At 36.4% G+C, this 27241-nt stretch overlaps 1 pseudogene; it reads right to left on the minus strand.

The window, feature by feature from the left end:
- Positions 1 to 3985: 3985 nt before the first annotated feature.
- LOC120246672 lies at positions 3986 to 24377 on the minus strand (annotated as a pseudogene).
- Between the last annotated feature and the right edge of the window lie 2864 nt (positions 24378 to 27241).

The following is a 27241-nucleotide window of genomic DNA, read 5'->3' on the forward strand; positions in this document are numbered from 1 at the left end:
TGCAGAACTCAAAGTAGAGGTCAGGCTATAGATAACAGTTTTGAAGTCAACAGAATATGGATGGTAGTTAAAGAAGAATGGACAGAATGGAACATAGTCAATTCAAAGTTTAGGGACAGTGAGTTTTTGTATGGGAAAAGGAAATCAATTATGGTAACATAAAGCATATTATCAAAGAGAAGAGATTATAATTACATATTCATGATTCATCAAAAACTACATGTGTTATTAAATATCTGAATTAAGGACTAAAGCTTAGAGAAGAATTTCTTTTTAAGTAACAATTGGAGAAAAACAATTTTATTCCCTGAGAGAAATATAAACCTGAAGTGTCTAACTTCTTACCAGCAAGTCACTTACTCATGAAAAGAAATGGCAAAATCAAGCAACAACACTCACTATGAGCCCAACATTGCCCACCAAGTGTTCTTCCATGGGATATGGTAGCCACTAGTGCTTTAAGCCAAAAATTTTCACAAATTTCTAAGTAGCAGATAATTATAATGAATTCATAATGCCCTTGTTTCTGAAAACATTGCCATGTCTTGTTTGAACACATACATACTACAAATGTTAAATATGAAAACTCATTATTAAGTGTTTAACAATGAAGGGCAGTTAGTTCAATTTGACAGATAATATAATGATTCAGTAAGTTGGGTTTTTTATCTGATTTTCAGTAGATATTGACATCAGTAAGAGAGATTTTCAAAATTTAAACTGTTGGACAACTTTGCAAGTCAATTTTAAGTATATTTCTAACCAAACTTATTTTTTGAAGTTCCCTTTGAAGAAACATAATGATCAGGGTGCCCTAGGAGGCCCAGTCAGTTGAGTGTCTGACTCTTGATTTTGGCTCAGGTCATGAACCCAGGGTTGTGGCATTGAGCCCTGTGTCTGGCTCCATACTGAGGGTGGAGCCTGCTTAAGATTCTCTCTCGGAGTGCCTGGGTGGCTCAGTCGGTTAAGTATCCGACTTCGGCTCAGGTCATGATCTCATGGTTAGTGGGTTCGAGCCCCACATCGGGCTCTGTGCTGACAGCTAGTTCAAAGCCTGGAGCTTGTTTCGGATTCCGTGTCTCCCTTTCTCTATGACCCTCTCCTGCTCACACTGTCTCTATCTCTCTCTCATAAATAAATAAAACATTAAAAAAAAAGATTCTCTCTCTCTCTCTCTCCCTCCCTCTCTCCCTCTACCCATCTTCCCCATTTGCACTCTCTCTAAAATAAAATTTGAAAATAGAGAAATATAGTGATCATACGTATTATAGCACTTCAGAATATAAGTTGAGAGCACCTGGGTGACTCATTTGGTTGAGCATCTGACTCCTGATTTCAGCTCAGGTCATGATCCCAGGGTGCATTTCCCTAATGACTAATAATAGTGAGCATCACTGAGCATCATTGTATGTCCTATTGGCTATTTATAAATCTTCTTCGTAGAAATATCTATTCAAATCATTTGCCCATTTTAAGTTGGTTTGTTTGTCTTTTTGTTGTTGAGTTGCAAGCTTTTTATGTGTCAATTATCTCTATTTTTTATTTTATTTATTCATTTTTAATTTTTTACTGTTTATTCTTGACAGAGAGAGAGAGTGTGTGTGAGCAGGGGAGGGTCAGAGAGGAAGACACAGAACCCAAAGCAGACTCCAGGCTTTTAGCTGTCAGCACAGAGCCTGATGTGGGGCTCATACTCACTAACTGTGAGATCATGACCTGAGCCAAAGGTGGGTGCTTAACCACCTAAGCCACCCAGGTACCCCATATGTCAATTATCTCTATGTTAAAGATAAGGAAACTAGGTACAGGAAGGTTAAGTAACTTGTCTAAAGTCACACAGCTAGGAAGTAGCAGAGCTAGGATATGAAAGAAGTAGTCTGGTCCTGGATGGAATCCATGCCATTAACTTTTATGCTGTCCTGCCTTATGGCATTGTTCACCCTATCTATGCTTTAGTGTGGTGAAATTATAATATTATAATTATAATATATTTGTACACTAGTGTTTCAAGTAGCACTATTTGTAATAGCTGAAAAGCACAACAATCCAAATGTACATAAGCTGATGAACGGTTAAACAAAATGTGGTGTTTCATACAATGGATATTATTCAGCAATAAAAAATAATGAGATGCTGATACATTTTACAAAATGGATGAACTCTGAAAACATTATGCTACATGAAAGTAGTTAAATGCAAAACGCCACATACTATATGAGTCTGTCTATAGGAAATGCCCAGAATCGGCAAAAATACAGAAGGAGAAAGTACATTAGTGGTTGCCAGGGACTGGGGACTTCAGTGGAAATAGAGAGTGACTCCTCATTGGTGTTGGATTCTTTGTTCTGAAATCACTTAACAGCAATGATTACACACCTCTGTGCATATGCTAACACTACTGAATTGTACATATTTTAAAAGTGTATGTTTCATGGTATGTGAATTATATCTCAATAAAGCTGTTATTTGTTAAAGCAACAATAAAAATAATATAATACAATCATAGCACTTATTTCATGGGTGTTATCAAGATTGAGAGAGTTAATATTTGTAAAATACTTAAATAAAAACACTTGACCCATTGTAAGTGCTATGTAAGTGATAAATAAGAGAATTCTTATCAAAATAAAAGTTCATGTTTTGATACACATCCCTCCCCACATTGCAAACACATTGAATTAATAAAATAAATATAAAAATTATTTGTAACATTTACAACCAATAAAATATTAATATCTAGAATGTAATAAATTGCACAAATAAAAAGGAAAAAGCAACACAGAAATGGCCAAAGTATAAGAGCAGACAGTCCATAGGCTAAGAGCTCCAAAGAGTCAAGAAAAATATGAGAATATAATCAACCTACAGTTAATTAGGAAAATACCTAGTTAAAAAAAAAAAGACACATTTTATACACATCTAATTTGGCAAAAATACAAAATTCTAATAACCGCAAGTGTTGGTAAGAATGTGGAGAAGTGGAATGAACACTTGAGAGAGAAAGTGGATGCTCTCTAGTAAACCTGAAGACCATTAGACCCCGTGAATCACGGAGCACATACTCTAAAGGAACTTTCTCATATATGCATAACAAGACAAACAGAATTCTTATTGCATCTTTGTTTATGGTAATTTTTAAAAAACTGGAAATATCTATTATTGTAATAATAGATATATTGTGGCATTCATACAATGGAAACCACATACAGGAGCTAATGCATGAACTAGTACTATGACTGTCAACATGGACAAATCTCCAAAAAATAATTTTGTACAAAAAATAAATGTCTCAGAAAAGTGTATACATCATAACATTTTAACAAAATTTAAAAATGTAAAACAGTGCTATGTATTCTGCACTTGTATGCTGTTTACATGTGTGTTTGTGTGTATAGCCAAAGATCAAAAGCAAAATGAGGATGATTAACAAATTCGACAGTGATTACTTCTTTTAAAATCATTTTGCTGTTTATACCATAGTCACATTTAAGTTGGCAGAACAGCTCCCATGACGGACAAGACAGAGCCCGGTCATGCAAGGAAAGAACATGAAGGTTTTTATAAAGCTTGAGGAGAGAAGTACCAGCACACAAGGATGGCTGCAGCAATCTCACACAGCAGTGCGGAGGTGAGCGAGGGGGCAGAACCAAGGGTCTTCCAACGTGTTGGCCTGAGGCCACTGTTCGCTCCTAAGGGGAATTTTCCAATATTCTCAGTAAGCAGATCTCTTGTATCACAGATGTAAATGGAGTAGGCTGCCACTTGTGCAGAATAAGTTCCTGGGCAGGTTTTCCAAATCTCACATGATAAACGGTTGCTGAATTATGATTCTACAAAGATATTCCCATAACTAAACGTCAAGGGAAATTTTACAAACAGTGAAACTCTTAGGCCAAGAAATAAATAGCCACACATACAGAACCTATGTACCACGAATTAAAATGGTGCCCTCGTAGGGCTTCTGAAAGAGCCGGACCAGGAAAGATTATTCAAGATCCTCATCCTTCTCTTCAGCCAAAGATCAGCAGGCTCCATTACCTCTCCAGCTGCCTTCTGTTGCTCCAAGTCCTTCTCCAATTTTTCCTTGAGAATCTTTTTCTTCTACTGTATTTTCTTTAACCCGTAGAACTCTTCTTGTTTTCTCTCATCCAGCTCTGTAATGATATAGGCAAGGGTACTCTCATTCTGGGGAATGATGACATGTTCAGTGGCACTTACACATCTGTTGGTTATCCTAATGGCTTCGTCCAGGGGCACCTGGGTGGCTCAGTTGGTTAAGTGTCTGACTGCAGCTCAGGTCATGATCTCCTCGTTCAAGGGTTCAAGCCCCGTGTCCAGCTCTGTGCTAACGGCTCAGAGTCTGTGCCTCCCCCTCCCACTGCCCCTCCCTATCTCGAGCTCTGTCTCTCTCTGTCTCTCAAAAATAAATAAATGTTAAAAAAATTTTTTTTAAGTTTCAAGTAACAAAGAAAGTCTGCACTGAAGCTACTTCCACCAGTACTTCCACTGCTTTGGCTTAATTCCTCTTTAATTTAGCCAGTTGTCCCCCTGCCCCTGGCTAAACCAGTCAGTTCACAACTGTCAGTTCCTTCGGGGAATGTTCACGTACTGGCAGAGTAACACCAGCTCCATTATTATCTTTCTTCTTTGGAAGCTTCATTTGGGCTTTGTTAACCTTGTAGATAACTGGTGCAGAGGTCCCTTGCTGTGAACTTGGTCACAGCAAATGAAAAGGCAGCTTCTCTCATCACTTCACCCATCAATATTGTAGTTTCTATTACCTTCTTTAGGATCTGTCAAAATGGAAGAGTGAAGCCATCAGAATTTTTCTCAGGAGGTCTCAACCTGTCTGAAGTACTCATGATGGTCTGTGCCATTTGAGAGGGGAAGATTTCAATTCGGTCTTTGCCCAACTGGATGGTCAGATATTGATAGTTCAGATGCACCAGCCCCAGCCACAGCCTTCCTCTAGCTGAATCAACAGGGAGTGTCAGAACAGCTTAGGGAAGGAAGGAGGAAAATAGAATCAGGGAGGGACAGCAATTACATCTGTAATGTTGTATTTCTTTAAAAGTGAAGTAACTGAGGGACGCTGGGGTGGCTCAGTCAGTTAAGCATACCCCTCTTGATTTCTGCTCAGGTCATGATCTCATGGTCATGAGATCCAGCAGTTTGTAGGGCTCTGTGCTGACAGACAACTTGAAGCCTGCTTGGAATCCTCTTTCTGCCCTTCCTCCCTCCTCAAGTTCTCTTTTTCTCTCTCTCTCCAAAAAATAAATAAATATTTAGAAAATGAAGTAACTAAAGTAAACATAATAATATAAAGATTTGATAAAGGTAAGTGGTGGGAACACTTCTTAAGAAGTAAGATTGAAAAGAATTCATGACTTCCAGTCCCCAATCAAAAAGATCTTTTTTCAAACGTACTACTTTTTCTAATTTTTTTCTTGATATTTCCCTACTAGCCTCAATGACTAAATATCTTTGGTTGTAATTAAATAACTACTCAATTAAGAGATGGTTTTAAACACTTTTATAAAAGGATAATTTACAATATAAATTATTACAAATTTGCATTAAAGTTCCTTCTGTACACTGAAGTTTTATTATGAATGTATACTCCAATTCCTTTTCCATTTCTAGACTTTCTGCAGAATATTTTTTAAGATTTTTTTCCAAAATTTTATTTATTTATTTTTGAGAGAGAGCGGTAAAGAACAAGTAGGGGAGGGGCTGAGAGAGAGAGAGAGACAGAATCCCAAGCAGGTTCTGCACCCTTGGCACAGAGCGCAAGGTGGGACTCAAATGCACAAACCATGAGATCATGACCTGAGCTGATCCAGGAGTCAGATGCTTAACCTACTGAGCCACCTAGGTGCCCCCTGCAGAATATTTTTTCAACAGCATAGACATTTTTAATGCTGTTAAATTATTCAAGGAAGATATTGCTCCAATTTTGACATCAGTTTTTAATCACAATTTATTCAACTTAGATTAACCTACCCTTTAAAAAAGGTATTATTGCTATGATTGACTTGTCATGTATTCTTAAATCTTTGGCCTTTTTGGTAGACATAAAGAAGAAAAAAGAAGAGTCTTCATTCTTCCTTTACCCATTAACTTACCCAAGCAATTTTTATCAAAAAGCTTAGGAATAATTAAATTTCCAAGCAAAAATCTAGGAAGAAATAAAAGCTTCAGAATTTCATACAATAATTTAGCTAAAAAGCAAATAGAATGGGATCAGAAAAATCATGATCACTGTTATAACATGTACAGAATGAAGAGAAGCTCCCCCTTTTTCAAACCGTCCAGATTAACAAGTTAATTTTTTCTTATGGTTATCCAGTTAGTTGAAAAACACTAATGAGATTGTTTTGTGAGAACACTGAAATAGGCATTGTGTACATATTTTTTAATAGGCCACATAATCTCTAAAGAAGTATACCTAAGAGTTAGGAGTAAAGACTCAATAGGAAATACTTTGGAAACAATTGTAATGCAGAACATTAACAAATTATTTGACTCCAGCATCTTATTTCTAATATCTTGTTCAGACTGCAAGAAAATAACACATTACCATGTTTTATATTGTTAGCACAAAATTATGGCAGAATCAGGAAGTAGTATAGTCACAAAGTTTGGTTTTGGAGTCCTAGCCTTGTTATTTTATTATGGTTTCTCTTAACAGCTATATTCCTTCAAGTTTATATTTATATATTTAATGTACACTATGTGTCATATACTGTGATAAGCATGTTAGAAATAATAATTGATTTGTATCAATAAGATTAGGGGAAAATGCAGCAATAAGAAATGACTCCAAATCTCAAGGGCTCATAACAACATATATATCTCATTTATATGTTGACTTTGACTGTGGCTCTCCTTCATGCCCTCTTTACTCCAGGATGCAGGCTGTAGAAACCCCTCTCTGAGACATCACCATTCTCACAGCAGAGAGCAGAGAGAGAGAGAATGGTGAAAATATATGATAGATCCTAAAGTTTCTCCTTATAAGTTATATACATCACTTAAGCTCACACTTCAAAGGCCAAAGAAAAGTGATTTGGTCAAGCCAACAATGGAGCAGAGATGAGTAATCCTCCCAAATGGAGGAGCCATGAAAATTTTGAAAATGCTACAAGGTACCATCATCATATCAACTATACTAGCACAGATATTATTATAACCCGCATTTTATAATCGAAGTCACTGAGGCATTAGAATATTAAGTAACCTGATGAAGGCCACAGAGCTCATAAGTGAAAGAGCCAGGATTAGTCTCCCAGCGATTTGTGTTCTTCACAACTATACTACACTGACTCTTTAGGTGCTTGAGCTATTATTTTCACCTCTTCATCAAAACTCCAAAATTCATTCACACAGAAATATTTGACAGGTACAAGTTTAAACAGAAACTCTCCCAAAGGGATTTGCATGTTAAGGCAATAAAGCCTTAAGATAAAGGTGCAAAGTTCAGATAGTTGGATTTCAGAAGCTTAGTGGAGAATACAGCCTTTCCAATGCCTCTGAAATCAGATCTAATAACCAGCCCCTTATTCTGTGTATACACAGTCACTTAACTGCCTTGCTTGAGGTCTATGCTCAAATATTACCTATGCAGAGAGGGCTTTCCTCAAAATTGTATTTTTAAAACCACACATACATCACTACAATAGCTACCTCTTTTATTCTTTATCCCTTTCCCCTGCTTTATTTTTCCTTCCTAGAATACTGTCTAATTTTATCTTATACAGTTACTTGTTTATTTCCTTATTGTTTGTTTCTTTCACTATTACTGACTTCATTAAATTAACATTTGTTAAGTAGAGTACAGGGTGCCAGATGGTGAGCAATACAGGACCACTCAAGAGAAACTAAAACAGAGAAGTTCATTACTGACAGATCCTAGAGGAAGTACACAGCAGGCCTTGAGGGAACACATGAGGGGAGGTCGAGGCAGAGTGCAGTCAGAGAAAGGCAGGATCTGGAGCATGTGCCTTTATTAGGGTCCACAGGCAGAATACTTTGGGATTCCCAGACTAAGGTTGGATTGGTCAATTCAAACCAAAGGGGCTTTGTAGGCCCTATAAGTGGCACACAAAGGTAAGGCCCTGGCTGGTGGGGAAGACTGTTTATTCTAAGGGCTATTGGGGATGCTACAGCAGGAACTTACAATTACTTATGACTCTGTTATCAAGAGCTTATGCTTACATGAGCAGGTGTCCTTTTAAAGCCCTCCCAGACTGGCTAGTCAAACAAAATGGATGCCAAGGCAGCAATATCATAGGGTAGCTTAGCTAAACTCTCGGCATCCACTAATTCATAAGCTCTATGAAGGAGCTAATAAATAGCTGTTGAATGAATAGATGAATAAAAGTATGAGAGAATAAATGAGTAAACTCAGTGGTTGTTACTCACAAAAGTGCAATAACACTAGCTACAGAAGAAATCGTGGAGTAAAGCCCAAAGGACCACTGCAAGACATTCTTCTTGTCATTAAGAGCAATAACTTTTATAGAATTCCAGCTGTGTGTCAAATTCCATGACTACAAAGAGATATAAAATAAAGATCCATCCCTGAGGTTCACAATGTAGTTAATGAAATAGAATATACTTACAAAGAAATTAATAAGAATAGAAGGTAATAATTTAATGATTAATATTTCAAGTGATACAAGATGTTTTAACTTCATAAAAATAGTGTGTGGGCATAAATATATATATGAGAAATCTTTGTGATTTTCACACATAAGTGCATATAGTGAAAAACAGTCACAGCAGACTTGTCACGAACAAAGGGATCTGGCAGTAATTCATTGTGCTTTACAGGATGTCACTCAAGAGCTTTCAAAAGAAGAAGAAATCCAGTCTCCCAACACATATCAAAGCAATGTCTAGCATACAATAGTAAATTGTTAGACATGAATAATTAAGAAACTGTGACCTGTAACCAAGAAAAATTAGCAAGCAATACACACAGACCTGAGATGATCCAGATGTTAGTATCAACAGACATGGACTTTAAAACAGAAATTACAAATCTGTTCACAGGCTTAAAGGAAAGATGATCACAATAAGTAAACATATGAGGAATCTCAGCAGAGAAATAAATAGAAACTATTAAAAAAAAAAGAGCTGAATGGAAGTCCTAGAAATGAAAATTATGCTGATACATATTTATAAATTACTGGATGGGCTTAATAATATACTATTGGAGATTGCAGGATAAAGATATAGTGAACTTGAAGGCAAATCAAAAAGGAATTACCCAATAGAATAGAGAAAAAATATTATTAAAAAATAATGGACACTCCATTACCTGTAGAACAATATAAAATGGTTTAACATGTTTAGTGTCACTAGAATCCCTGGAGAAGAGAGGAGAGGAGATGGAGCAGATAGATAAGGCAAATACATATATATTCCTTTAAAAATAATGGTCAAAATTTTCCAAATGTGTTGGAAAACATTAACTTATAGATCCAACAAATTCAGTGAACTCCAAACAAAATAAATTAAAATCAGGAAAAGCTGGGCACATCAAAGTCAAACTGCTGACATCAAAATTTAAACAAAAAGTATATCTAAAAGTACCCAGGAAAATAGATATACAATATACAACAACACAAACAAATACAATACAAACAAAGGAAAACTTTGCATTAGAAATAATGGAAGCCGGAAGAGAATTAAATGACATTTTTTAACTGCTGAAGGAAATAATTGTTAAAATAGAACTGTATGTTGAGTGAATATATCCCGAATAGATGGCGCAAAGACATTGAAAATGAAAACATACACACGCATGTGCACACACACACACACACACGCACATCTAAAAACCAGGAGCCTCCCTTCAATTGCTAATAAACACTATTCTGGAAATAAATTCAAAACACAGTTTGGGAAAAATTATTCACCATACAAATATATGACACAGGTCTTATAATCAGAATATAGAAAGAACTCATACAACTCAGTAATAACAAGACACACATTTCAAGTTGCTAAATAGGTCAAAGACAAGAACACTTCACAAAAGAACATTTATGAATGGACAATAAGCCATGAATGATTACGAGTCATCAGAGTAATGAGAATTAAAGAAACCAATGATGTATGACTTGATGCTGGTCACTAAAATAGCTAATATTTTATTTTTCATTAAGTTTATTTATTTATTTTGAGAGAGAGAGAGAGAGAGTGCACATGCACAAGCAGGAGAGGGGCAGGGAGAAGGAGAGACAGAATCCCAAGCAGGCTTCACATCATCAGCACAGAGCCGGATGTGAGTCTCCAACTCATGAACTGTGAGATCATGAACTGTGAGATCATGACCTGAGCCAAGATCGAGTCAGATGCTTAATTGACTGCACCACCCAGGTGTCTCTAATATAGCTAATATTTTTTAAAAATTGACACCCGTTGGGCAGGAATGTGGAGCAACCAGAACTCTCATGCATTGCCAATGGGAATGTAAAATGGTGCAACCACTTTGGAAAAATGATTTGGCTGTTTCTTAGAAGTTTAAACATATTCTTACCTTAATACCCTTCAATTCTACTTTTAGATACTTACGAAGAGAAATTTAAATGACTTTTATGTTAATATTTATAGCAGCTTTATCCATAATAGCCAAAAACTGAAAACAGCCCAATGACCAACAATAATAGAATGGGTTAACAAATTGTGGGATGTCCTTCCTGAAATATTACTCAGCGATAAAGAAAAATTAACTACAGATATACACAAGGGAAGAAGGCAAGAAGAAATTTCAAAAACATTATGTTGAGCAAAAAAAAAAAAAAAAGCCAGACACAAAGGAGTACCTACCAAATGGATTTACTTATTTAAAATTAAAGAACAAGCAGAACTAAGTTATGATGATAGAAACCAGAACAGGGGTGCTTCTGGCAGATAGAAATTAACAGACAGTGGCCACAAGGGAACTTTATGAGGTCACAGAAAGTGATTGGCTATTGGTTACATAGAGTCATACACTTTCCAAAACTCATTGAGTTGTACATTCAAGATTAAGATCTACCTGTGTTTTACTGTATGTAAAGTTTACTTCAAAAAACAGCAGAATTTGCAAATGAATTGCAACATAGTTTTAAAATTTGTAAGGAAAAGCAAAATTTACAAATACTCAAGACACCATTGAAGAAGGAAGGGGAGGAAAGTAAGGAATGCACTTATTGCACATAAAAATCGAGATTTTATTATAACCCTATTGTAATTTTTAAAAGTGGCATTTGTGAAGGGATAAATTGACTTATGGAATAGAAGAGTGAGACTCCAAACAGAATCACGCACAAATGGAACCTTAACTTATACTGGAGATGACACTGAAAATTCTGAAACACACTATATTCAATTCAATGATTAGTACTGGAAGAATTGGTTATTCAAAGTAATATAAAATTGATCCTTAATATACACATAAAATTAATTCTAAATTGACTGAAGATTTAGATGGGATGGGCAAAACTTCAAACTTTTAGAAAAAATATGGGAGAATATTTTTATGACCTCATGTTAGGAAAGAAATTTTCAAACAAATGATCCTGATAAATTTGTTAAATTAAATTTTTGTTTATCAAGTGACACCAAAAACAGAGTGGGGAGAAAGTTACAAACTGAGTAATAAAACATGAATAAACCAAATTTATGAAGAACTTCTACAAAACTATAAGAAAAAATGATTAACACGCCCCCAAATTGGGCAGAAGTTCAATAAGCATGTCACAGAGAAGAGAAAAATAGCAAAACAAATGACAGCAAAGAAAAACACAGAAGACAATGTCCAACCTTCATAGTAGCATCGTGAGTTATTCCTTTTTATTTACTATGCACTGCAGGGTAGTGCTTTAAAGCCGTAGTGATGCACCGAATTACGTGTAATGCAAAATAATCAATGTTACAATCAATGTTCAGCCAAAACTAAGACCCAAACCTGAGTTCTCCATCACTGATTGAACTACTCAGACTTCAGGATCTTGGAATTTTACCCAAAAGTAATTTTTACCATAATTTTATTATTACAACCAGCAGTAAATTTGTAAAAATTTGACATAATAAAAGAAACACATATCAGCATTGTCAACTGAAGATTGCTCCTGTGTTCCCTGGACACCTCATGTGTGACCCGAAATAGATGCATCCTTGCCGGTTAGCAGAGAAACATATTTTAGGAGCTTTTTATTTTTCTTTAATGCTGTCTTCCTTTATTCCGTATATTCTTTGTTAGGCCTGCATCAAAGATGATGTATCACAGGTGTTGAACATGATTTGGGTTGTTTTCCCACCTTGTGAAATTTTAACAAAGCAAACTTAACATTTTACTTTATATCCATCCTTCAAGTTGTGAAGAATTTCCAAAGTGAACTTTTTCCTAAAAGACTCATGGCCTAATGGAATTAACTAAAACAACAACAATAACAACAGCAGCAACAACAAAAACTATAAAATAAAAATAATTTGAAAGATTATTTTTATGAATAGTTGAATACTAATATGACTTTGAAGACTAATTCTAATCCTCACAATATGATTTCTATTTTTCTCTTATAGTATTTACCTTTTATAAATATGTACTGACTCTAAGAGGATATAATATTCTTCTTAACATTTTCTAGCTCGTATATGTTCCCTTAATATTAATCTTTATTTTAAATCTACCTCCTCATAAATTTATTATTTAAAACCTTCTCATTATTTTTGTATGTAAAGTTAGCAGTTTGCACAATCATCCTTAAATATTGCCCTATTTTATAACATTTATATTTCTTTCTTTTTCTTTGTTTATAACAAAGCATTTTTAAAAAAAATTTTTAAATGTATTCATTTTTGAGAGATAGAGACTGAGCATGAGCAGGGAAGGGGTAGAGAGAGAGGGAGACACAGATTCTGAAGCAGCCTCCTGGCTCTGAGCTGTCAGCACGGAGCCCAACATGGGCCAAACCCACGAACTGCAAGATCATGACCTGAGACAAAGTCAGTTGTTCAACTGACTGAGCCACCCATGTGCCCCTATATTTATATTTCAATGGGTTGATAGACTCTCAACATTTTAAATCTATAGACATATTTTTTATTTCAAACCACATATAGGATATCTACATTTGAAAAAGAATATTTAGATGGTAGCAATAAATCTGAATTATATGCTTTGTTCCTATTGTTGGCATTGCTATGTAGATTTGATGTGATAGTGATAGTAACATATATGACCACATCGCTAACTCTGCAAATATATAGGATGACAACTGAAGTAGGCATTTGGCCTCCAATAGCCTTAGGCTAAGCCTTGGCCAAAAGACAAAAATTTTGGCCAGTACTTAGGCTAACACCAAACCATCGGTGCATCTCTGAAAGGAAATATGAAATCAAACATCTATTTCCTAGACAGAAACTTATCCCAAATCTACATAACTATATACAAAAATTGTTTACCTCCAAATTCAAATTTTCCCAGATACAAAAGACCACAGAAATTGGATATAAAGATGCTCAATGGATCGTGCTATCATTATTGTTCTTGTTGATAATGAGGGTTTATTCTCATCCATACCCCACTGCCATTTATAAAATTTCACAGAAGCCTCTAGGCAACTGCCACACACAGCCATATCCCGTTTTCAATGTACTCCTTCAACAGGGTCACAGCACTGTCTCAAACCTTACTTTACTCAAAAAATAAAAAATCTTCTAAAAAATAAAACAAAACAAACAAACAAAACCCCAAAAACCAAAATGTCAATGTCGCTTTATAAAAAGGCAAGGGGGCCTCTGTCTGGTTTAGTTAATAGAGCATGTGACTCTTGATCTCTGGGTTGTGGGTTCAAGCCCCATGTTGAGTGTACAAATTACTAAAAACCAAAATCTTAAAAAAAAATGCACTTGGACAAAATAGGCTTCATTGTGAATTATGAATAAAAGAATAAAAATCTTACAGAATAATAACCTTAAATGTTATTTAAAACGCAAGAGGCATTGAGATAAACAGGAATCATCTAGCTGGAATCAAAATGGTAAAAACAGGGAGAAGGACCAAATAATGCTCACAATACTTGAGCTCAGTTGATGCACTATTCTAAAGCAAACAATTCCACTTGTGGCATTGCAAAAATGGTTGACTCAGAACAGAACATGCAAATAACAAAAATAAATCTAATGAATAATTGGCCTTGATTTTTCAGACCTCACTCTTTCAAGTTGTCCAATCCTAACAGAATATTAAGAATATGTCTCAAACATTTTGGTTTCAGGGGGCTTCAGACTGAAAAATTTTTGGTGACCTCAAAGAGCTTTGGTTTATGTGGGTTATATATATTGATACTTACCAATACTTACCATATTACAAATTTAAGCAAAAATTATAAATATGTATTTATCTTAAAGTTACCTAATAACCCTATTATGTGTTAATACGAGTGTCACGTTTTTATGAAAATAACTGTTTTCCAAAATTAAAAATTTAGTGAGAAGTGCTTTAAACTTTGCAAGTATTTTTAATAGAACTTAATATTAGACTTAATAGAACACAGCTGGATTCTCATAACTGCTTCTGAAATTAATCTGTTAGCAATAAATTGTTTGGAAGTATATGAAAAAATTCAACCCCACACAGATATTCACTTGGAAAAGAATGGAGTATTTAACAGTTTTTGCAGATAACTATGGGTATTCTCCTTTGATAGTATACTGAAATTTGACAAATGATAATTTTTTTAAGTTGGTAGACACATTAAATGACTTTAAGAATTACTATAAAGCTATAGTAATCATGAAAGTGTGATATTGGCAAAAAAAAAAAGACAACAGAATAGAAAGCCCAGACTTACACTCATATAACATAGTCAAATGATCTCTTACAGAGCAAAGACAATACAATGGAGCAAAAATAGTGTTTTCAACAAATAATACTAGAACAACTGAAAATCCACATGAAAAAAATTTAAGCTCAGTCACTTTTAGCGTCTCACTCTTGATTTCAGCTCAGGTCACATAGTCCTGGGGTTTGTAGGCGCCCCTATACAGAGAATTCTTAAAGCTCAATAAGAAAACAAACAATCCAATTAAAAAATGGGCCAAAGACCTGAACAGACATCTCACAAAAAAAGATATGCAGATGGCAAATAAGCATTTGAAAAAATGCTTTACATTGTGTGCCATCAGAGAAATGCAAATTAAAATGAGACACCACTACACACCTATTAGAATGGCCAAAATCCAAAACACTGACAGTACCAAATGCTGACAAGTATGTGGGGCTACAGGAACTCTCATGCATTGTTGGTAGGAATGGACAGCAATTTTGGAAGACAATTTGGCAATTTCTTAAAAAACTACATATCCTCTTACCATACAATCTAGCAGTCACAATCCTTGGTATTTACCAAAAGGAGTTAAAAACTTATGTCCATACAAAAGTCTTCACATGATGTTTATAGCAGCTTTATTTATAATTGGCAAAATTTGAAAACAAGTAGGATGTCAAATTAAAAAAATCATTTGGTAGTTTGAAAATAATTTAAGTATATTGCTCTTTTAAAGTAAGTACTGGGACACCTGTTAGCTCAGTTGGTTAGGCGTCAGACCTCGGCTCAGGCCAAAATCTCATGGTTTGTGAGTTTGAGCCCTGCATAGGGCTTTCTGCTGTCAGCACAGTGTCCACTTCAGATCCTCTCTTTCCCTCTCTTTCTGCCCCTCACACATGTACATGCTTTCTCTCTCTCAAAAATAAATAAACATTTTAAAAATAAATAAATGAAGTAAGTATTGAGCACTCTTCATTGATGGTATGCATCAGTAGAACAAGTAGAAAAAATTTACTTGGGGATTCAGGAATTTATAAGCATTCCTGAAGTTGCTCAAAGTGCTTACACTGAGATACTACTTAAATTATTCTCCATCAATTTAGTACATCTAGACAATGGAATATTATTCACCACTAAAAAAAGTGAATTATCAAGCCATGAAAATACATGGTGGAACCTTAATGCAAATTAGTAAGGGAAGGAAACCAATCTGAAAAGGCCTCATACTATATGACTCTAACTAATTATAGTTTTGAAAAGCAAAACTAGGGGCACCTGGGTGGCTTAGTCGGTTAAGCGTCCGACTTTCGCTTAGGTCATGATCTCGCAGTTCATGGGTTCGAGCCCCGCGTCGGTCTCTGTGCTGACTGCCAGCTCAGAGCCTGGAGCCTGTTTCAGTCTGTGACTCCCTCTCTCTCTGACCCTCCCCTGCTCACGCTGTCTCTCTCTCTCTCTCTCCTAGAAATAAATAAAAACATTAAAAAAAAAAAGAAAAGAAAAAGCAAAACTTTGGAGACAATAAAAAGATCAGGGCTTAGGGGTAGTGAGAAGGATGAATGGGCAGAGCACAGAAGATCTTTAGGGCAATGAAAATTCTCTATGTGATACTATGATGTGGATGTGTGTCATTATACATTGATCCAAACTCATAGAAGGTACAATGCCAAGAGTGAACCCGAATAGAAAGCACTGAATTCAGATGACTGTGATGTGTCAATGGAGGTTCGTCACTTGCAACAAATGTACCACTCTAGTGGAGAATGTTGATAATGGAGGAGGCTCCCTGTGGGTGGATGCCAGGGATACACAGGAAACCTCTGTACTTTTCTCTCAAATTTTTGTAAACCTAGAACTGTTCTAAAACAAAAAGCTTTAAATTTTTGAATTTAATTAAATTTAAAAAACAAAACAGTGGTAGGATATACAAAAGTCTAATAACAGTAGGTTGGGATAATAGAGAAAATAAAGATATGAGTGAATACTAGACTTCAAAATGTATACTTTAGATTTTTTAAATTTTGTACCACAAAATTTAATTCACTTGCTTTCCCTGAAGCCAATTCTACTGCTTACTATCTAATTAATGAATAAAAATTACACGGTGTGTCTATCCATATATTTTTTGTTGTTGAAAGATAAACAGAAATACTTCATTTTCATAGACTTCCCTAGAATGTTTTTATTGATGGCCTCGTCTTTACTGCTTAAACTCATTTGGATTCTCTTCCAATACATGTCCATACATAAAGATGAAAAGTGTAAAACTATTTTATTAGAAATATTGATTTTAAATTTAAAACTGTTGAGAATAAATTGCTTGTTTAAGAAAAAGCCAGAGGGGAAACAGTGAACTAGGGTGTTCTGTGTAAATAAGCGCTGTTGGGGCATGCCGTTCTCCTTACAGTTTCTGTGAGGAGATATTGTGCCATCAAGTATAATTCATGTGTCTGAACCTCAGCTGCAGAAAATAAAGAAGTCTGTGGCATAGTATTGTCATAGTTGATGTCTATCAACAACTTAAATTCAGGGCACATACATAATGCCTACACATTCATTGTTCTTCCCTCTCATTCACTAAATCTCCTGGCAAATAAACATTTTATCCAAGTTAAGATCACAAAATGCTTCCAGAAAATGTCTGCCATATATTTTAAACAAAATGAAGGGAGCTTTTAGTCAGGTGCAATCAGCCTGTCAACATTCTTCAGCAAAAACTGTTCTACCCCCCCAAAACAGGTCAATCGGTGGTCAGGAATGATTCTCCTATCCAATATTCAAAGGAATCCTTATGAGAGAATGATCTGAGTTCTTCCAAGCATACCATACAGTATACCCTAGTACCCTTCAGTATACCCTAGCATACCCTTTCTCCAAAAGGCTTCCTAGGACTCCATGCAGCATGGGTAGAAAAATGTTAAAGGATAGCTTCCTTAAAAAAAAATTTTTTTTAAGTTTATTTGTTTATTTTAAGAAGAGAGAGCATGAACAATGGAGAGGCAGAGAAAGAGAATCCCAAGCAGGCTCTGCTCTGTCAGCACAGAGCCCGATATGGGGCTCAAACTCACCAACTGTGAGATAATGACCTGAGCCAAAACAAGAGTCAGATGCTTAATAGACTGACCCCCCCAGCCCCCCAGGACAAACTCCTTTAAAAGCAAAATAGGGATGCCTGAGTGCCTAAGTCGGTTAAGCATCTGACTTCGGCTCAGGTCATGAACTCACGGTTCTTGGGTTTGAGCCCTGCATCAGGCTCTGTGCTGACAGCTAGCTCAGAGCTTGGAGCCTGTTTCAGATTCTGTATCTCCCTCTCTCTCTGACCCTCCCCCTGCTCATGCTGTCTCTCTCTCAGAAATAAAAAAAAACATTAAAAAAAAAAAAAAAAGCAAAATAGTTCATGCTATGCAGGATTTTCCGTGTAAGAATGATAGTTTTCATGCTTGTCAATGCCATTCATCTGGAAGTTTTCAGCAAATATAAATACATTAATTTTTGTATTAGGTATGCCACATAAGTGAATATTACTAATAACAGGAACCACTATCTCAAAACATTTTTTTTGCATTTTAAGCACATAAAAAATCTGTGGTACCACATTATCTTTTTTTTAATAAAGAGTAATACAAAACTAATTTCTCTCTAAATCTATGGAAACCATGAAGCTACCACAAAGTCCTATGTAGAAAGAATTGAGGAGTGTAAGTCTCTTCGTATATACTACATGGCCACTGATGGCTGTGCTTTTATAGTTTTCTGTCAACTTTTTGCATTTTCTCTTTTCCCTGCTATTTGCTATTATTTCAGCTTACTAACAATAAGTGCTATGTATTTTCAAACACTGTGTAAGAACTCAGTGGTAGCTCTCAACTTCTTACAAAACCAAATGCTTATGCTCTGGGCAGAACTTGGTGTTCAGAAGTCTTTATTTAGCAGAAGGGGCACCTGGGTGGCTCAGTTAGTTGAGCAGCTGACTCTTGATTTCAGCTCAGGTCATGATCTCACGGTTCATGAGTTCGAGCCTCGCTCTCGTTGGGCTCTGTGCTGACAGCACTGAGCTGCTTCAGATCCTTTGTCTCCCTCTCGCTGCCCCTCCCCACCTGTGCTCGCTCTCACGCGCTCTCTCTCTCCCTCTCAAAAATAAATAAACGTTAAAAAAAAAGAAGTCTTTGTCAATTACTGCTAGATTTAAAACAACTGTTATAGTTGAAATATGGCTTCCGGAAGAGAGGTAGATTCATTTAATATAATTTCAATCCTTTACTGTAAGTGTTTCAACTTCTAATCCACCTATTGTAGGAAAGACGACACTAGCTATAATTAAAACAAAACAAAACTCTATGGTACCATCTTCTCGAGGTTGTCACTGTTCTCAAAATGGTAAACTTAGTTGGTTTCCCAAAGTGCATCCCTCAGAAAAAGGATATGCAAGGTACTGTAGTAAGCAATACCACCCTTAAAACCAGATACAGGGACCCCAACCCTACCTGCTCCCCACCACCCTCAGTGCATGGCTCTCTTCACTGCCAGGGCAGGTAGACTTTGGCTGAAGGCACTGGGGTGTTCACAAGTACCTTCAAGCAAAGCAAAACTTCCGGGTAGGGAATAAAAGTGGGAAAGAGGCACAGGAGCAGGGAGCCAGGGGCTTGCTCTCCCTTCACCATCACAACACACCAAGGAATCCCAAAATTCGAAATGAAAGCTTGGTCTGCCAGGTCATTTTGCAGATGTATCTGTCAAGGTACGAGCATGGGACACATTTGAACAATTCGTTAGCTTAATGCATAGCTTTTAAATATACAGGCATATAATATATGGGTGTTTATTTACACTCATGTTCCAGCAGAGCAAATGACTTGTAAGTAATACAAATTCTGTTGAAACTTCTTATCTTGTTTACTACTATATTCCCCAAACCAAACGCATAGCCAATACAATGTTAAATGAAAAAGGTGCCTCGTGGTTTAAAAATGTTCATCCTTTTGCAGTTCCCTTTGGAGTAGTAACATATTAGCACTTTAAAGGCTTCAAGAATCCAACTAGTTTAACCAAGACCCTCCTCCCTTTTTACCCTCGAGACCTTTTCATATCTACTTTATGATGGAAAACTTTCAGGAATTGCTCAAATCAATGGCACATAGCAATCCCATTTCTTTGGGAGCATCTCAAGACACCTTGGAATGAACATAAGGTACTCTCAAATATGGTCAACCCAAACATTAAAAAAAAAAAAAAACTAAGAAACATATTGGATGCTCTTGAAGGAAATAAATATAAGATTTTTTTCATGAAATATCAAGTGTTCAATAATAGCAAAACATTAACCTTTCCTTAGAATTTTTCTACCTAAGAATTAACAGTTTAAGGAGGGATGGGGGGAAAAGAAAAGTTATAAACCTATCATATTAAATTTAAGGTGAAGAATAAAGGTCCTATAAACTTTTGATACTCATTCAACACTTCATTTATCAATTTAAAATGTATTTACTTCTGTTGTCACTAATCTTGATTCAAATACCAGGCAAATTAGGACTTGAATTAGCATGAATATTCATTGTAATTAATACTGATATTAATTATGATGAACAGTTGGTATCAGTGCAAGGTAGAGTAGGACACTTATACCATAGATTTCTAATTTAAACTGAAACTATAGAGCCAGCCACCTGGCTGGTGGAGTGGGTAGGCGTGCAACTCTTGATCTCAGGGTTGTGAGTTTGAGTCCAGTGTTGGAAGCAGAGATTACTGAAAAATAAAAAATCATTGGGGTACCTAGGGGGCTCAGTTAGTTGAGCGTCAAACTGTTGGTTTCTGTTCAGGTCATAATCTTGCAACTTTGTGGGTTTGAGCCCCACATCGGGCTCTGCCATGACAACACGAAGCCTGCTTGGGATTCTCTCTCTTCCCTCTCTCTCTCTACCCCGCCCCTACTTGCACTGTCTCTGTCTCTCTCAAACTTTAAAAAAAGAAAATAATTTAAGTAAAACATCATTTAAAAGAAACAAACAAACTGAAACTACAGAAAAAAGTAAGGATATATATTAAGACCCTTTCAGAAACAAGCTACAGAAATTCTTTTCAAACTAACTTATCCACATGAAAGGATTTACTGTCTCATGCAACTGGAAAGGACATGGATACCATTGATGGAATAAATGAACTGAAGAACTCAACTGTCTCTTCTCTCTGTTCTACATCTTTCCCCATTCCCTTCTCCCCTCTCCTCACTCCTCTTCCTCCTACCCTCCTTTCCTCTCTCATCATACTCCCACCCAACCCACAGTGTCTTTTGTCAACTTCCTTTTGTATTGCCCTTCTTCTCTCCAATCACAGTTTCTAGCCTAAGTCAGGGATCTTGACAGCAGGTAGCTCCAAGTTATATCCACACCGCTTAGAAAACAGAAGACACAATATCTCAACCATTAGTATATAAAAATTCAGTGAAAGAAGTCTGATTGGCCTAAGTCGGGTCACATGTCCCAATTAGACCAACCGTTAAGAGCTGGGAAGATGTGCCACTACATGGTAGCGCTCCCTGTTCCCACAATCACATCATCAGGTGAGGTAAATCAAAACAAGGCAGGTACTCCTACTGTAAGAAGAGCAAAGGGGGGCGCCTGGGTGGTTTAGTCGGTTAAGCGTCCGACTTTCGCTTAGGTCATGATCTCGCGGTTCGTGGGTTCGAGCCCCGCGTTGGGCTCTGTGCTGACTGCCAGCTCAGAGCCTGGAGACTGTTTCAGAGTCTGTGACTCCCTCTCTTTCTGACCCTCCCCTGCTCACGCTGTCTCTCTCTCTCTCTCTCCTAGAAATAAATAAAACATTAAAAAAAAAGAAGAAGAAGAAGAAGAGCAAAGGGATACTTGACATACAGAACTTCAGATGTAGCAAGTGTGAACTGTTAAATTTTTGAAAAGTAACTTGACAACATATATTAAGACTCTGTAAATTCATGACTGCTATCCATGCTAAGAAAGGAATCTAACCCCAGAAGTCAGATGTATCAAGAAGTATACTATAACAGCGTTTATATACTAAACATTATATTTAGTCTTCTATGAACTCAATAAAAGGAAAACAAATAGGCAAATTATAACTTCACAACAGAGCATGATGTTGCCATAATAAAGAAGGCTGTCTGTTGCCTGCAGCCTGTCTGCTCCCAGGATTCTTGTCCTAAGTGAAAAAACAAAATACAAATCTATAGCTACAATTCTGGAAAAATAAGTAGACAGAAAAGATAAAAGAAGAAACAAAAAATCTCCAAAATGTTAGTAGACTTTGATTAGTGAGGCAATGAGTAATCTTTTATCCTTTATATAATTATGTCAGACTTTAAATATTTCATTATTGCCACATTCCCTAAAACAAACATTTATAATTTTAATGATGAAAAACTATTAACTTCAAGGTCTAAAAAAATGATAAAACTTAAGCATTTAAATGTAAAAGGGTGTTCTTTGATCTTCTGACCTTCCCAAATTTACAAAATGTTTCTCAAAACCAGTCATTTATTTCAAAATATTACTGCATACCGTATACATCCAATGTCCTTGGCCTATTCTGGGTAAGTGAACAAACTGAAAAGGAACATATACAATGAGGTACAAGCTGGTCAATTATAACAGGAAGGAATATTTGCTTCCCTAATCTCCTAAAAATCTATAACATTCAGAGACAAAACATCATTACACAGCAGGTCAGCTGTTTTTTTAAGGAAGATTCTAAACTGTGTAGAATGAAACAGAAACAACTCTTTCTACGGCTAAGGCAAAGTCTGGCAGTTGTCTCCCCAAACCTACTCGATAGTTCAGACCTCCCTATCCCTTGACCCTGGGCCATGTACACTGACCTCACCTACTCCACTCTCAATCCACACATATCCTCCTTCTTGTCCAAACTCTACATAACCCATTTGCACTTTGAGTCACATCACTCTTCAATTTTCTACTCAGGAGGATGAGGAACGTCATTAAGAATTATGTTCAGAGCACTTGGGTGGCTCAGTCAACTAAATGTCCAAGTTCAGCTCAGGTTACAGTCTCACTGTTTGTGAGTTAGAACCCCACATGGTGCTCTTAGCTGTCACCACAGAGCCCACTTCGGATGCTCGGTCCCTCTCTCTCTCTTCTTCTCCCCTGCTTGCATACATACATACTCTCTCCCTCAAAATAAATAAACTTAAAAAAAAAAAAACTGGTCAAGGGGCACTTGGGTGGCTCAGTCAATTAAGCATTCGACTTTGGCTCAGGTCATGATCTCACCATTTGTGGGTTCAAGCCCTGCATCAGGCTGTGTGCTGACATCTCAGAACCTGGAGCTTGCTTCAGATTCTGTGTCTCCCTCTCTCTCTGGCCCTCCCCTGCTCATGCTCTCTCTCTGTCTCTATCTCTCTCCCTCAAAAATAAATAAACATTTTTTTAAAAAATGGGTTAAGATGGTAAATTTTTAAAAAAAGAATTATCTTCTAGTCAAAAGCTCAATAGGGCAAGACAAGGCAACATGGAAGTGACAGCTTCAGAAACAGGCAAGGCAACAGCTGACTCATCCTAGTTATGCTGAAAGAGAACAGACTAGGTCCTTGCCATGCTCAGCCTCAGAGTCAGCAACACAAAAAACTGCTTTGAAACTAAGTCTGACAGAGGTCCAAATATAGTGACTAATATTTGTAATAAGTTATTTGCTTTTATGTTATCCTTATTTCTTACATGGTCATCATCTAATTCAGTTTAAACTCTACCATTTATATTTGAAAAATAACACGTGGTAAGTCACATTTTGTCATTTTTATATCATATGTCTACTAAATCCCCCAGACAATAAATGAAGATCAGATTCTCTTTAGTACACACACTTGTGCTCCTCATTTCTGTCCCCAGGGTCCCAACAGAAGTCACAAGCAGCTGACTTAGCTGTCAACCATGTCCTTGACTCTCCACTTTGGTTACCTGCATGACTGGCTGGTCTGCATTTATTGAGGAGGCTGAGACTTAACTGACTAATTCTGTTCTGTAAGTGCTGCTTGGTATTACACTAAGCAATAGGTTACTTCCTCCCTCTCCTTCAGTGGATAACCTTTTGCTTTCACATTAGATTAAACAGCTTTAGAGTGTTCTATCTCAGGATTTCTTACTATATGATAACAATAAACATTCTCATCATTAAAATTTCAGAAGTTGACTTTAGAGACAAGGGCCACATAAGTGTATGATGATACAAAACTGTGATCTATAAGAATTTGAGGATTTAAAAGGAGGTTTAGAACATGCCCCGACTAAGGACCCCCCAAGATAATAGTCCATAAGTGTAAAAAAATTAAATATGTCCAATGGTATTTAGGTTAGCTACATACAGATGTATATGAATGTGTTCAAATGCCCTATTACTTTCTTGAACAACAGGATGCCTTCCACACTGAGAAGAGTGGCAGCACTGGCTGGAGAAGAACTCCCAGCCCCTTGAAGTCCCCCACATCTCTTCATCTCCATACATATTCTTGCAAGCTCCTGGATCTGCTGAGTAGTTCTTTAAAGCCTTGTTACACCTTTGTACTCTCATTCTTAAAGCTTAGTGAACTGTTTTATTGCTTATGTAAATATGTGACTTAGTTTGAGCATTGAGGTATAACTGAAGGTTTGAGTCTCCACACTCATCCCAACAATAGGAAAGGGTGAGTTAATTAAAAGCTTAACTAATTCTCCTCACCTGACTTCCACACTGCTTTTTCTTGTGGTCTGGCTCATGGCTAAGTCCTGCAGGGCGAGGGACAGTCAAGGCCATCTCCCAGCTGCTGGGAAATGTAGGGACTGGATTATTATACAGTGGCCAGACTATTATATATTAAAAGCAAATAAGAAATAGGCTTTTTGTATGCAGAAGACATGATACTCTGTGTAGAAAACCCGAAAGACTCCACCAAAAGATTCCTAGAACTAATACATGGATGCATCGAAGTCACAGGATATAAAATAAATGTGCACAAATCTGTTGCATTTCTGTACACCAATAGCAAAGCAGCAGAAAAAGAAACTGAGGAATTGATACCATTTGCAACTGCACCAAAAACAATAAGATACCTACGAATAAACCTAACTAAAGAGGTAAAAGATCTATACTCTGAAAACTATAGAATACTTATGAAGGAAATTAAAGAGAACACAAAGAAATGGAAAAACATTCCATGTTCATGGACTGGAAGAACAAACATTGTTAAAATGTTTATACTACCCAAAGCAATGTACACATTTAATACACTCCCTATCAAAATACCACCAGCATTTTTTGCCGAGCTAGAACAAACAGTCCTAAGATTTTCATGGAACTGCAAAAGACCCCAAATGTTTAAAGCAATTCTGAAAACGAAAAACAAAACTGGAGGCATTACCATTCCAGACAGACTTTAAGCAATATTACAAAGCTGTAGTCATCAAGATAGTACAGCACTGGCACAAAAAACAAACACATAGATAAATGGAAAAGAATAGAAAACCCAGAAATAGACCCACAACTATATGGTCAACTCATCTTCAACAAAGCATGAAAGAATACCCAATAGAAAAAAGACAGTATCTTCAACAAATAGTGTTGGGAAAACTGGACAGCAACATGCAGAAAAATGAAACTGGGCCACTTTCATACACCATACACAAAAATAAATTCAAAATGGATGAAAGACTTAAATGTGAGACAGGAAACCATCAAAATCCTAGAGAAGAACACAAGAAGAAACTTCTTTGACCTTGGCCAGAACAGATTTTACTAGACACATCACTGAAAGCAAGGGAAACAAAAGCAAAAATGAACTATTTGGACCTCTCTGCACAGTGAAGGAAGCAATCAATAAAACTAAAAGGCAGCTTATGGAATGAGAGGAGATATTTGTAAATGAAGTATCTGATAAAGGATTAGCATCCAAAATCTATAAAGAACTTATCAGACTCAACACCCAAAAAACAAATAACCTGGTTAAGAAATGGGCAGAAGACATGAATAGACACTGTTCCAAAGAAGACATCCAGATGCCGAACAGACACATGAAAAGATGCTCAACATCACTCATCTGCAGGGAAATACAAGTCAAAACCACTGTAAGACACCACCTCACACCTGCCAGAATGGCTAAAATTAACAGCACAAGAAACCGGTATTGGCGAAGATGAGGAGAAAGAGGAACCGTCTTGCACTGTTGGTGGGAATGCAAACTGGTGAAGCTGCTCTGGAGAACAGTATGGAGCTTCCTCAAGAAACTAAAAATAGAGCTACCCTACAATCTGACAATTGCACTATTAGGATACAAAGGATACAAACTACAGATTTGAAGGGGTACATGTACCCCTCAATGTTTATAGCAGTATTATCAGCTTTAGCCAAACTATGGAAATAGCCCAAATGTCCATCAACTGATGCATGGATAAAGACAATGTGGTTTGTATAGACAATAGAATATTACTCAGCCATCAAAAAGAATGAAATCTTGCCATTTGCAATGATGTAGATGGAACTAGAATGTGTTAGGCTAAGCAAAATAAGTCAATCAGAGAAAGACAAATACCATATGATTTCACTCATATGTGGAATTTAAGAAACAAGGCAGATATGGGGGTGGGGAAGAAGAGAGAGAAACAAACCACAAGAGAATCTTAACCATTGAGAGCAAACTGTGTTGATGCAAGGGGGTGGATGGGAGATGGGCTAGATGGGTGATAGGTACTTAGGAGGGCACTTGTGATGAGCACTGAGTGTTGTATGTAAGTGATGAATCACTGAGTTCTACTACTGAAACCAATGTTGCACTGTATGTTAACTAACTAGAATTTAATTTTTTTAAAAGGAAAAAAGAAACAGATTTTTAAATAGATAACTGAGGCTTATTAACATGCTATCATTTTCTTAGTTATATTACAGCTGTGAGCTTCTCATCTTGCAAAATGATCACTGTTCATAATCACAATCATTAAAGCAGGGAATGGCGGTTTTATACCCAAATGCAACATTTTCCCAAAATACTAAATTGATACATTTTGCAAATAATGAATGTGAAACATCCTTGAAGCTTTGGTATAGAAACTACAGTCATATCGTTCCACAAAAAAGGCAAAAGGGCAATTTTGCTCAGTTTGCAACCAACTAAATTTCTCAAAAATCTGTTGATTCTAAAAATAAAACCATACCATCCTTGTAAAATAAGGAAAGGAAATTTTTTCCTCTCCTAGTTCTAATATCCTGCTTTCTAGAAACCAAAAGATTATCTATTCTCAATAAGGGATAATGGATAGAGTGCCATTTTTATTGAGCTAAGCAATGTTTACAATAAACACTCATAAACCTAAAAATGCATCAAAAAGTTCACTGACTGAAATTCAAATGCACATAAAGTTCAATAGCAAAGTGGGATCTTTCCTTGAACTTCCATTACAGTTATC

Source organism: Hyaena hyaena, unplaced genomic scaffold (assembly GCF_003009895.1).
Source record: "Hyaena hyaena isolate Hyena2069 unplaced genomic scaffold, ASM300989v1 scaffold_476, whole genome shotgun sequence".
Classification (NCBI taxonomy): domain Eukaryota; kingdom Metazoa; phylum Chordata; class Mammalia; order Carnivora; family Hyaenidae; genus Hyaena; species Hyaena hyaena.